Source organism: Neophocaena asiaeorientalis, unplaced genomic scaffold (assembly GCF_003031525.2).
Source record: "Neophocaena asiaeorientalis asiaeorientalis breed wild unplaced genomic scaffold, Neophocaena_asiaeorientalis_V1.1 scaffold258, whole genome shotgun sequence".
Classification (NCBI taxonomy): domain Eukaryota; kingdom Metazoa; phylum Chordata; class Mammalia; order Artiodactyla; family Phocoenidae; genus Neophocaena; species Neophocaena asiaeorientalis.
Genome location: NW_020172591.1, coordinates 4,297,169 through 4,311,151, shown reverse-complemented (window position 1 = coordinate 4,311,151; position 13,983 = coordinate 4,297,169). Strand labels below are relative to the sequence as shown.

The window sequence follows — 13,983 nt, the reverse complement described above, 5'->3', positions numbered from 1 at the left end:
TCACTCCATAGAGTAGGTTGTATACTAGTCCTATGTCTCCAATAAAATAATCACTTCAGCATGTAATTGTCTAGATGGCTAGGGAGAGGGAGTTTTTTGTTTGTTTATTTTCTGAACACTTTTGGAGCTCTCCTTATAGACTCCTGGAGCCCCTAATTTGTACATATCTTAGGGATGGGAAGTACTACCGTACAGAATGTCATACTAGACACTTTTATGTCACATACAACATACCTAATGTTCTGTTAGAATTTGCAAAGTGCTTTTGCATATGTAAGGAGGTTTCTACTCCCACAACAGATTCGTGAGGTAGGTAAACCATGTATTATTGTCTTGCCTTTGTAGGAAGTAGATGGGTAAGGAGTTTAAGTAACTTGCCCAAGATGACACAACAAGTAAATGATGAGGACAGGACCCCATAGAAGGCCTGCTGGCTGCAAGTTATCACCCCAGTGTATCAGTTTGTTAGAGCTGCTGTAACAAAGTACCACAAACTAAGTGGCTTAAATAACAGAAATTTATTGTCTCACAGGTCTGGAGGCTAAAAGCCCAAGATCAAGATGTCGGCAAGGCCATACTTCCTCTGAGGGAGCCAAGGAAGGATGTGTTCCAGACCTTTCTCCCAGCTTCTGGTAGTTCCTTAGCTTTGGGCAGGGTAACTCCCATCTCCACATGGTATTCTCCCTGCGTGTGTGTCTGTCTCTTGCATTCCTCCTTTAACTGTTAAGCCACACTGCCTCTCTCATTGTCCCTCATTCGTTTTATCCACACCTCGCTGTTTGGTTTCTATCAGAGGTCTAGCATGGAGTTTGGAAGCATCTCTAATTTCGGGATCTCAAGACTGTCTCTCCTGTGAGTAGAGAGAGGTTATTCTTTGCACCCAGTGCCCCTACAAAAGGTGCAGGCAGTCTGAACAGCCCTGTGTCTTCCTTTTAAAATGCCAGAACCATTAAGTACAGTAAATGTGTTCTACTAGAAAGGGTGGGTTGTAGCCAGCAGGAGTAAAAGCCGTGCCACTTATTGGTCTAAAAAGGTATTTAGCAGCTACAAATAACCTCCTGGATTAATGGAATCAACAGTCTTTCGGTCTCCACATGTAAAGGGACCATTTATTCGACATCCATTCATTTATTCAACAAGCCGCGGTGCCGGTTTGGGTCGAGCTAACTCTGAATTGAGGCTGCTGTCCTTCCTCTTAAGGCTTTCTTCAATAATTATTCTGTTATTGACACATCACTGACCCAGGCATGACTAATGGGTTAGTATTACTGAGAGATGCAGCTAAATAAAGGTCACCTCAGGGTGGGCGGCGGGGGGAGTCGAGCTGACATTTCCGTGGGGCAGTGGTGGAGCAGATGGAGATTTTAAGGGGGCAGACCCCGCTCAGTCTTTACAGGAGACTACAGTGCCATTACAACGCTGCGTAATCAAATTTCTTCCTTTTCCGCAATCTTTGTTCCACTTATTAATTAAGTAAAATGACACAAGACGGTGAGCGCTGGCTGTCTGTGGCACACTTTGGTGTATTGTTAGGACAGCGGTGCAGGCTTGATTACAGTCGGTGTGAACAGTAGCAGGTTACTTATTGGGTAATAAGACCGACCCAGGAGTGTCTTTATAAGAGTTGAAAGAGGAATTTTCAGATAAAAGAGAAAAAAATGTTTTTTTAATGAAATTTAGAAAATGGGGTCAGAGTATAATTTATGGACTAAATCTTGCCCTCTGGCATCGGCCAAAATAGAAAGACAAGGAGGAGGAAGGAAGCCAGAGCTTGGCAACTTTCTCATAAGCTCTCTCTCTCCTTTTCCTGTCCGTCTGTAACCCCACATCAATGGATTGCCTACATTCTTAGGCAGGGTTTGCTATCGTCTCCTCAGCATGCCTTTTTTCTTTTAAATGCTGGAGGGCTTACCTGTAAAAAACTCTAGCTGATGGCTTTTCTCCATCATCAGTTTTCCTATGTGTAAAGTGGGCAGGTGAGTCCTCGATACAGTATTGCCTCACAGAGAATTCGGGAGACACAATGAGTATAAAGCTCTTTGTGTTCTATGCCAGAAGACACACTGGAAACAATAATCAGTCAGCGCAGGTCAGAGCTGTGCCCACTGAAAAGATGCAACAAGTGTTTTCTGAATGAACAGATGAACCCGAAAAGGCCTGTTCTGTTTGCTCGCTGTGGTGGGCCTGAGGATGTGCTGCTCCGTCTTATGGTCTGATGCCCTCAGCTGCTGGGGTGCTGCAGGCAGCCGGCCCCTTCCAGGTTCTCTCCGGTGAGGAGAGAGGCCTTGCGCAAGGCCACGCCCCCTTCCTGGGGCAGCTGCATCCAAAGACTGACTGATGAAGGGCTACGGAGCTTTGGTCCTCTCACCCAAATGGAACAGCATTGAGAGGTGGGTCCATCTTCAGAAATCCCCAGAGGTAGGCTGAGGCGTCCATCGAAACTGCACTGCAGGCCGACTTCTCCCTCTGTCCCTTTGCTTCCTTCTCTTCCCTTCCCTGCCATAGGTGTTGGATCCCAAGGGCACCCCCTAAGAATGTCCTGCACACTAATCTCTGTCTCAGAGTCTTCTTCCTGGGACACCCAAGCTGCGACATTCATGAAATTATGTAGTACTATACATGCAAAAAGATTTGGGGGCTGACGGAATAGGGTGAAGAAGACATGTGCTACTCATTGCTGCTGAGAGAACTCTTGTTTGTGATGAGAACTTTTATGTGGAATTTGCAGGCTGGAACACAGCAAATTCCGCCAGAGCCTCACCCCACCCTGTGCCTGCTTTAATCTTGTATCTAATGGCTACAGCCCCTTGGAGCCAAACTCTTTTTTTGATTCTCTCCCTTTTAAGGCTGGAACATGTGGGACCTGGTTTACTGGAAACATGACTATATTATACAGCAGATGTTAATGAAGAATGGGCACATGAGGTTAATAGTACTTTTTGACTGGCTTATTGCATTTTGAAGAGAACATTGAAGCTATTAAAATGTGTAATTGGGAAACAGAACCTATGATGCCATCTACATATTTCTGTGACCCGTGTTTAAAGGGTTTCATTCAGTTCTCTAATAAGTGAAGGGAACAGTTTTGACAGTGCCTGCTTTTTATTGTCTTCCCCATTTTTCATTTTCCAAGGCTGAGGATATAACGCAGACCTTCTATGCATCCTGAATCTATGTTTATTTGCTCTTGCCATTTGCTTGGCTCTATTGTTAAGAGAAGAAAATATGAGAGAAGAAAAGTTATGATCCTTAGAGGCTTTTCTAATTAACTGTTTGAAGGAGACTTTGAAAAAGTGCCTAAGTGTGAGGTTATTTGTATGCCTAATTTCGTTTTTATGTTACACTTACTTTTAAGTGTAATTTACCAAGGCTTAACACTTGTATTCTTTCAGGGGCATTACAAAGAGCATTGCACATTTATTATAGCCCTCTAAATGGCTGTGTTTTATTTCCATATGCTTTTAAATGGTTATTGAGTGGATTTGGTGCTCTTCCTGTAGTTAAAGTGCATTTTTTTTTATTGTACATGAATGGTAAATAATTGATACCTGCCATATGCTTCTCTCTCCCTTTCTGAGCTCCCCTTTCCCTTTCCCTCTTCATTCTCTTCCCTTCTCTGTTCCTATTGGTTTCTGCCCTTATCATGCTCTTTATCCTTTCTGCTCCTCTCTCTGCAGGTCTCCCCTGCTTTCAACACCATTTTCCTTACCTCTCAACGTGCTCATTTGAGAGGGGGTTTTTACGTGAATTCTTGAGACCATTGCATTACTCGGTGGGGATGAAGGAGGGGATAAGGGCGTACAGCTTTTTATTAGGTGATGCTCAGATCAAGAATTTAAAGTAAGAGAGTGATTTTAGAGAACATTTCTTGAATATTTTTTTCTTCAGATTGCAAATTGATACAGGGCTAATTATTGTTGCCTCTGCTTCTCTGACTAACCAGTGACAACCTCTAGAAGCTTGGAATTAAGGAAGATGTGGCCAAGTGTCTGAGATCATTCTTAGCAGGCAAAGCTTCTCAAGCTGAACAGTTTGAAAGAGTCTCTCATTAGGGAAAGAAGAGGATAGATACTTCAAGATAAAATCTAAAGAATGTTCAGTTGGATGAATTTTGAGGGGGGGGGAAATTCCTACTATACTGAAGCCACAAAACTATAAAAATCTTGATTTCTTTGCTCTTAAATCCCCAGAAGGCAAAAACAAAACCCCACTTATAGATGTGACAGCCCACAAACACTAGAAGAGTTTTTCATTTTGAAATTTTAGAAAGTAGTTGAAAATTCATATGGAAATGTAAGGAACCTAGAATAATCAAAATAATCTTAGAAAAAAAGAACAAAGTTGGAGGACTCATATTCTCGATTTCAAAACTTAATACAAGGCAACATTAATCAAGATAGTATGGTACCGGGATAAGGATAGACACATTGATCAATGGAAAAGAAATGAGAGCCCAGAAGTAAACCTACATATCTATGGTCAACTGGGTTTTGAAAAAAAATGTCAACATCATTCAACAGAAAAAGAATAGACTTTTCAACAAATGGTACTGGTACAAATGGACAGCCACATGCAAAATAATGAAGCTGGATCTCTATCTTACACCTGTACAAAAATTAACTCAAAATGGATCAAAGGCCTCAATGTAAAGCTAAAACCATAAGGCTCTTAGAGGAAAACATAGGAGTAAATCTTTGTGACTTTCGATTTGGCAATGGATTCTTAGATATGACACCAAAAGTACAAGCAACAAAATGAAAAAAATAGATAAACTGGAATTCTCTAACATTAAAAACTTTTTTTCTTCAAACTACACTATCAAGAAAGTGAAACGACAACCTGCAGAATGGGTGAAAATATTTCCAAATCATAAATCTGATAAGAATACTTAGAATATGTATTCAGAATATTTAAAGAATTCTTATAGTTCAATAATAGCCAGACTTAAAAACGGGCAAATGATTTGAGTAAACATCTTTCCAAAGAAAATAATCAGAAGACCAACAAGCTTAAGAAAAGATGCTGAACATCATTAGCTATCAGGGAAATGCAAATCAAAACCACCATGAGATACCACTTCACATCTGCTATGTTAAAAAAGACAGACAATAACAAGTGTTGTCAGGATGTGAAGAAATTGGAATCCTTATACAAGGCTGGTGGGAATGTAAAATGTTACAGTCATTTTGGAAAAGAGTCTAGTGGTTCCTCAAAAGATTAAACATAGAGATACCATATGGAGTAGAACCCAGCAATTCCACTCCTAGGTATTCGGTTGGCCCACACGTTCATTCAGGGTTTTCCATAAGATGCAACGGAAAAACCTGAATGAACTTTTGGGTCAACTCAATATACACTCAAGACAAATGAAAACATACACCCACACAAAAACTTGTACATGAAATGTTCATAGTAGCATTAACTATAATAACTAAAAGGTAGAAATAAACCACATGTCTATCAACTGATAAATGAATGAATAAAATGTGTTATATATATACAGTGGAATATTATTTGACCATTAAAAGGAACGAAGTACCGATACATGCTACAGCATGGATGAACTTTGAAAACATTATGCTAAGTGAAAGAAGCCAGACACAGAAGTCCATATATTGTATGGTTTCATTAATATGAAACCATCAAGATAGGCAGAAAGTAGAGACAAAAGGTTGCCTAATGCTGGAGGAGAATGGATGGGGAGATTGTGGGGTGATAGCTAAAGGATATGGGGCTTCTTTTTGGGGTGACAAAATGTGCTAAAATTGATTGTGGTGATGATTACATAACTCTATGAATACACTAAAAACCATTGAGTTATAATTGTGTGGCATTTGTCTCAGTATAGATGCTACCCACAAAAACTATAATCTCCAATAAATTAAATAAAAAGGAGTTGGAGCATTTTGAAGTTGTGGAAGGTGACCCCTCCCCCAAAGCAAGGCTGCAACTTCTTTGAATAATAACTTCTAAGACTCAAGACACACTGGGTGTAAGTAAGCAATTATTCCTGTTTTACAGATGCAACAGTTGAGACTCAGAGGGTTAAATGACTTGCCTCAAAGTCATAGAGGTGGTAGTGATGGGGAACCTAGATCTCTCACAGCCTCTTAGTGCAGGATTCTGTCATTACACCAGCTCTTCTCAGACTTTCCTTCTCACCGTCCTTTGGAGGCAGCAGAAGTACGAAGCAAAGCTGCCTTTGCTTGTTTTCTTACATCATTGTTATTAACTAACCCAAGCCTATTCTTAATGCACAACTCTCAAGTCCTTTTTGGTATATGGCAGGAGTCTTGAAGAAGCTTGAGGTGGGTCAGTTAGTTATTCCCTCACAACCTTTCAATCAGGTAAAGGCTGATCTCAAGACAAATAATGCCTCACATATGAACATTAAATAGTCACATAAGCAGGCAGGTGTAAAGTAGCTCATACGACCTGCTCTGCAAACATGATGCCATCCCAGGGCTCTGTCCTTTTGGCTGTGTTCATCCCCACTTGCATGAAAAGTCCACTGAGGCAGATATGGTGTTATTCAAGAGGCAGGATTCTGTTCCCCTACAGTTGAGGCAACAGAAGTCCTTCTGGCTAATGGCTGGACCTGGGACCATTCAGAGATCAAGACCAGGCATCATTTCAAAGATTCAGGCTACAGATCCGGCTAGATTCTGATACCCAAACAAGGATGTGGAGAGCCTCTTAAATATTTTAGCAAATCTATACACCTTGAATACATTTAATTTTACCAATAAAGCACATTTTTAACCCTTTGAACCTCAGGTTTCACCTCTGTAAATTGAGGTATTTAAGGAGTAGTGTTACAAATATGTGGAAACTTCTGTGATACACGAACTAAAAAGCCATTAATTTACTTAATAAATCACCATTTTAAATAATTCTAAAATTTGCTCTGCTAATTAGGAAAACCTTGGGTACTGATTGAGATACAGAAGAGAGAAGCATTTGTCATAGCTGCTTCTAGAGCAGTCCTTTCAAATGTGATGCTGACTGGGCACCCCAGGAGTATAGATTTTCCATTAAGGCAGCTGACTGCCCCTGGAGTGAGAGCCTAAACTAACTAGCATATGCAGAATGTCTCAGTCTAGGCTGAAATATTTCAAATTAAATTATAATTAATAAATAAATTAATAAATATGCAACGAAACTCCAAGCAATGTACTAGGGCTGCCACTTGCTTTACATATTTTAATTACATATTGTGATGCTTATATCCTCAGGCTTGTTAGCAAATGACACGATTTTTCTTTTTTAAAAGTTTTTAATTTTTATACAATTTTTAAATGTTACTTTCCATTTACAGTTATTACAGAATACTGGCATCTTCTCCATGTTGTGCATACATCCTTGAGCCTGACTTACGCCCAACAGTTTGTACCTGCTAATACCCCACCCCAATATTGCCCTTCCCCCCTCCACTGGTAACCATAGTTAACTCTCTATATCTGTGAGTCTGCTTCTTTTTTGTTATATTCACTAGTTTGTTGTATTTTTTAGGTTCCACATATAAGTGATATCATACAGTATTTGTCTTTCTCTGTCTGACTCATTTCACTTAGAATAATGCCCTCCAAATCCATCCATGTTGCTGCAAGTGGCAATATTTCATTCTTTTTTATGGATGAACACATCTTCTTTATCCATTCACCTGTTGATAGACACTTAGGTTGTTTCCATGTCTTGACAATTGTAAATAATGCTGCTATGAACATTGGGGTGCATGTATCTTTTCAAATTAGTGTTTTTCTTTTTTTCGGATATATACCCAGGAGTGGAATTGCTGGGTCATGTGGTAGTTCTATTTTTAGTTTTTTGAGAAACCTCCATGTTGTTTTCCACAGTGGCTGCACCAATCTACATTACCACTAACAGTGCACGAGGGTTCCCTTTTCTCTTCATCCTCCCCAACATTTGTTATTTGTAGACTTTTTGATGATAGCCATTCTGACAGGTGTGAAGAGATTTCTCACTGCGGTTTTGATTTGCACTTCCCTGATGATTAGCAATGTTGAGCATCTTTTCATGTGCCTCTCAGCCTGTATGTCTTCTTTGGAAAAATGTCTATTCAGGTCTGCTCATTTTTTAAATCGGGTTGTTTTTTCGACATTGAGTTGAATGAGCTGTTTATATATTTTGGATTTTAACTCCTTATTGGTCATATCATTTGCAAATATTTTTTCCCATTCAGTAGGTTGTCTTTTCATTTTATTGATGGTTTCCTTTGCTGTTCAAAAGCTTTTGAGTTAATTAGGTCCCATTTGTTTATTTTTGCTTTTATTTCCTTTACTTTAGGAGATGGAGCCAAAAAAAATATTGTTTTGATTTATGTCAAAGAGTTTCTGCCTATGTTTTCCTCTGGGAGTTTTATAATATCCAGTCTTACGTTTAGGTCTTTAAGCAAATGATAGAATTTTTCAAATCAAATAGAGAGAAAATGGATAGAAGAGGAAGACATAGAGAATCTATAGAAAGAAAAAAACATCAGAGGCAGAGAAAAATAGAAACTGAGGAAGAAACAGAGTGGTATATTTAAGATTCAGAGACTCAGAGAGAGGCACAGAGAGAAGCAGAGACTGAGAATCAAAATAGTCAGGCATCCCTGGGTTGCTCATTTTCTAATTTCCATGTGGTCCCTTTAAAGACCTCCTTTCCACTGCCAAGAGTCACAAGTCTGTCTCATCAAAACTATCCCCAGCCTGGCTGAAGGGATAAACAGAGGTCAATAGAAATATCTTCTGAGAACTCCCATGTTCATTGCAGCAGTATTTATAATAGACAGGACATGGAAACAACCTGTGTCCATCAACGGATGAATGAATAAAGATAGGTGATATATATATATATATATATATATATATATATAAACTTCAGGAAAGAAGGAAATTCTGCCATTTGTGACAACATGGATGGACCTTGAGGGCATTATGCTAAGTGAAATGTCACATCGAGAAAGACAAATACTGTATAATCTAACTTACATGTAGAAAAAAACTGAATTCATAGAAACAGAGAATACATTGGTGGTTGCCCGAGGTGGAGGATAGGAAGTGGGGGAAATGGGGGAAGGTGGTCAAAAGGTACAAACTTCCACTTACAAGATAAACAAGTTCTGGGGATGTAATGTACAGCATGGTGATTAGAGTTAACAATACTCTATCATATATTTGAAAGTTGCTAATAGAGTAGATCTTAAAAACTCTCATCATGAGAAAAAAAACTGTTACTGTGTGAGGTGATGGGTGTTAATTAAACTTACTGGGATAATCATTTTGCAACATATACATATATCAAATTATCATATTGTACACTAATGTGATTAATACAATGTTATATGTCAATGATACCTTAATAAAATTGGAAAAAAAATGAGAAATATTTCCTGAGAGCATAAACCTAAGCTCACTCTCCCTTCCTGAGCCTGGCAGGGTGCTTCTGTGCTGTTAAGGACACGGGTAAGATCCTTCCTAGAGGAGGATGGCAGTGTTGCAGCTACACACCAACTGCTAGAAATCCAGAGGGCTCTTTCACGTAGGTGGAGTGAATGACTGACTGTGGGCAATAATGTGGGGGCTTCAGAAAACGATCTCCTTGACTCACTATTTCTATTCATTGCCTGCCTTGGCTTTGCCACTTAATGTGGTGTTGGACAAATTACTTAGCCTTTCTGGATCTCAGATTCCACCTTCATAAAGTGAGGACTAATGCCAGAAGTATATACAATATGTACTGTAAATACTTTTTTTTTTCCTTAATTCATTCTCTCTTTTTTTTTTTTTTTTCTGTAACAGCTTTTTTTTTTTTCATTAAGAATATCTTTTAAAAATGTCAGTGGTTCTGGGACAGTTTCTCTCAAATACCCATCAAAGTGCCCCTAATGGAGAATGAAAATAAACATTTAGACCTCTGAGATCTGGGGAAGGATTTGGAAGCTTTGCCTCAAGCTCAAAATTTATTTGCAGTTTTAAGGTTTATTTTATTTTAAAAGTCCATGAATTTTGCATTTTACTCCAAGTTTGCATACTACTCTAGTTTGTAATGTTCCTAAGAAAAAAAAAGAAAAGGCATTTCCCCTATTACTAGCACTCCAGGAAAATGTACCATGTTTATCCTGCAGCTTCTTGTTCTCCTGGCACGTGGCCATATACCCCTCAGAGTCTGTAATCCCTGGCTTGAGCAGGGTGGCCTTACGTATCAGCTAACATGCTGGCAAATAAAGCTACGAAGGAAACAGGACACCCAAAGATGATTCCAGTTTTGTCTTGAGGCCATTGGGTCTGGTATTCATATCCAGGCTACTCTAAATAAACCTTTAGCTAGAAACTATGGTGATTTTATTCTCAGACTGAGGCAAAAAAGATGATAAGAGGAGTAGTGGGTTAAAGAATGAATTTAGGGGTTTTCTGATCTTATCATCATCCTAAGAATTTGGCTTTAGATTTGAGGTCTTCTAGGCCATGTAAAGAATGCCAAGGGATTCTAGTCCTCTCAAAGAAGGTCTTTATCAGAGTCAGTCATCCTGGGTCATGAGAGAGGATGAGAATTTGAAATGGTATGTGAACCTGAAATATCCTTTCAGGTAATATTTGTAGTTTTGGGGGCCCTGAAGTTCTCAAGGTCCTCCTGGTTTCAAGGTGCAAGTGTTACTTTATGATGGCCATGCTAGCTAGAACGCATCGTCGTCTTCTGCAGCCACTAAATTAAAGATCCTGCTGTCATGAAAAGGCACTAAGAGGTTAAATGTTCCTTGGAAGAGTATCTTCTTAGAGTCATCTCTCAACAAGTTGTCTTCGGCTGCACAGATTGTCTCAATCATTACTAACAGATTGCATCTTCAGCAAGACAATTTTGCAAGCTCAGGCAGAAAAGAACTCATGCTTTTCTGAAATCTTCCCCATGGCTCATATTAAAACTAGCCAGGAGAAGAGACATAGCAAAGTTTACTAGGGACAGTTCCCTGGAGGAGAAAATAATAGGGATAATGAGACAAATATTCTTAAGGCATCCTGGGGTTTCTGAAATAAGCAGACTCTGGTCCACTGAAATAGCTGGTGGAGAAATGGCTTCGTTATACATAATTTTAGAAAATGTATTCTGTTGTTATATTCGAAATACATTTGAAATTTCCTAAAGGGGTTCTAGTCACTTTTAAAAGTATCATTGCCAGGAACAGCCAACTGAATAGCAATCAAGTTTGCCTTGCTGATGTAGGTGAGGTAACATTATAACTTCCTTTGTGGGTAAAATTCACCTGGGCTTCAGAAATGGCCAGATTGAGCAATGTTCATGTTTGGAACCAGAGCAGCCTGCAAGGGTAGGGATATGGAGAGGCAAAGAGGGGTAACTCCCAATTCCTCTCCAAGCTTGGTTCTCTTTAAGAAGTAAGAATGCAGGTTTGGGGAAAAGGTGTTGGGTCGGCTATCCTGTTTGGGAACCGCACTACTCCTACTGTAGTCTAACTGTAATCAAGAAGGAAGCAGATACGGAGTGTGTGTATGTGTGTGTGTGTGTGAGAGAGAGAGAGAGAGAGAGACAGAGAGAGAGACAGAGAGAGACAGAGAGAGAGAGAGAGAGAGACAGAGAGAGAGAGAGAGAGAGAGAGAGAGAGACAGAGAGAGACAGAGAGAGAGAGAGACAGAGAGAGACAGAGAGAGAGAGAGAGAGAGACAGAGAGAGAGAGACTGACTTTCTGGTTAAGGTGAGATAAGCCCTCCATTTAATGGCCTAAAAGCTATTGGAACAGGCCTGTTAGCTCCAGGTAAATGTTACTGAAGGCTCCACAAGTCAGTATAAGGTCCAGGCCTTATACCTATTCCAAATCACATTATAGAGCCTTGTTTAGTGCATCTTTCCAATGGCATTGTAGACAGCTATGACCCCAGATCCATAATGGGGAGGTGCAGGAGCGGGTTCTGTGTGCTCAGCAGGGAAGCCCTTCTATGCATTACTTCCAGATATGTTGACCATCTTCCTATAGGCCAGGCCTTGGCACTGAGGAGATGAAGTCAAGTGAATCTGGACACAAGTCGAGTGTGGGGAGCTTTTGGTCTATGGTAAAGGATTCATGTAGAGGCATTATCGAGTGGCTAGAGTCATATACAGAGGCACTGTGGTGTAGTGGTTAAGCTGACAGGCTTCTGAAGTCAGGCTGCCTGGGTTAAGGTGCCACTGTTGCCACTAACTAGTAGCTCAAGCTCGCTGAATCTCAATTTTATCATTTGTAAAATGGGATAGGTCCTACTATATATGTATAGGATGTATATATGTACAGGTCCTACTAAAGGACTATTTTGACTATAAATGAGCTGCTATATGTAAAGTGCCTGATTCATAATAAACATTCAATAAATGGAGCAATATTGTGATTATATATAAATACATAATGTTATTATTGTTATCCAGGGAGAAAATTATGTCAGGAGACTTCTGGTAATCCCCAAATTTGGGAATAATCCCGTAACATAGCTTTGGAGGCAAAATTTTCTTTACTTCCTAAAAGTTACTACTCTGGTGAGGAAGAAGCAACTAGGCCTCGATGAGATATTCTAGTTTCACAAACCAGCTCTCCACCCTAGAAAGTGAAACACTGAATTAGTGCTCAGCAAATGCTTCTTACCACGGACTTTTGGAGTTAGACAGGAATAGGCAAAATTAGGACTATTAAATTTCAGAGATTGTAAGATAGCAAAACCAGTACGAGAACGCCCATTTGCTCAGGGAACGAGAGACGAGGGAGCGCCCAAACAACAGTCCTGTGATGAACTTGGAAATTCTGGTTCTGCCCAACTCTACCAAGTGAGATAGGAACCCACAGGCGTTTCAGGAGCTGAGCTGGGGTTGGGAGTTGTTGGCTGGCCCAAACCCAAGACTCAGTTAGGCTCTGACTGCCTGGCATTTTGTAGATGCTTCCCATTTTTCTGAACTAGGTGTTTATTTTCTGTCTGATTTTGAGTGACTATAACTGGACACTGTCACACATCTGTGAAGGGTCGAGTAAGTTCAAGGTGAGCTAGATGTGCAGACCCAGCTTACCTTCAGTTGCTCTAGCCTCCTTTTTCTGCATATTTTTCTCCCCTCTGCTGAGCACTCCCTTCTTAAAGGGCTCCTCACCCTTTCCTATCTCTGCCCTTCCCTTCATCAGTTTCTGCTTCCGCAAAGGATTTGATATGTCATTTATATTTCATAATGAATTTAAGCCAACATGTTACTTCTCTCAGAAGTAATTTCCCCTTAGCCTCAGATATATGTGGCAGCTGAACTCATCTTTGTGTCGGCTTTGACTTCGCTCCTATGCTCGTTGCAGCATGAAAACAGCTTCAAGGGCTCTACTGTAGATTTCAGTGTGATACAACATGGAAGAAATTTTGGTTTCAGAAGGAGTTTTAATTCACCGATTTTACCTTGATCAAACAAAATGTTATCTGTACCAGGAAAAGGAACCATGTTTGTAGGCAAATCACTCTATTGGAAACTGAATATAAAAGCAGAGGGAGGAGAATAAAGAGAAGAGAGAGGAGAAGGAAGGGAAGGAGGAGAAAAAAATGAAGGGAAAGGAAGGGAAATAGAGAAAGCATCACCGTCTCCTCCTGGCTGAGAACAAAGAACCTAAATGACAATACTGACACATGGTGCCTGGAATAGTCAGAGCTTGATGGCGTAAACAGGAGCCACAGGGAACTGCACTGATTTTTACAATTCTTTTCTCCTTTTCTGTACTTTACAAGTCTTTGTCTATGAAAGGACTTCAAAAGCAGCTTACCACTTTTCTCATTTCTTACTTTTTCACTCAAAATTTGCTTGCTTAAAACACACATCTTTACACAAAAGGACAAGAACAACACACACAGGCTCCATTTTAGGACTTTGCTATGACTTCCTATCCTTGTTAGATTTTTTTTCCACTCTTCTAATGACCTAGTCCTTTCTCTTGCTAATTGATTTCTTTGGAGATTTTAAAGGTCAAAGTTTATT

The 13,983-nt window shown here is 39.9% G+C and overlaps 1 long non-coding RNA gene across 1 annotated transcript in view; it reads left to right on the top strand.

Annotated features, from left to right (window-relative positions):
• Positions 1 to 532: 532 nt before the first annotated feature.
• Positions 533 to 13,983, top strand: part of LOC112395232 (uncharacterized) — a 119,423-nt gene continuing 105,972 nt past the window's right edge. The window contains exon 1 of the long non-coding RNA XR_003002332.1: positions 533 to 632. This is a non-coding gene — a long non-coding RNA (uncharacterized LOC112395232). The remainder of the gene's footprint in view (positions 633 to 13,983) is intronic.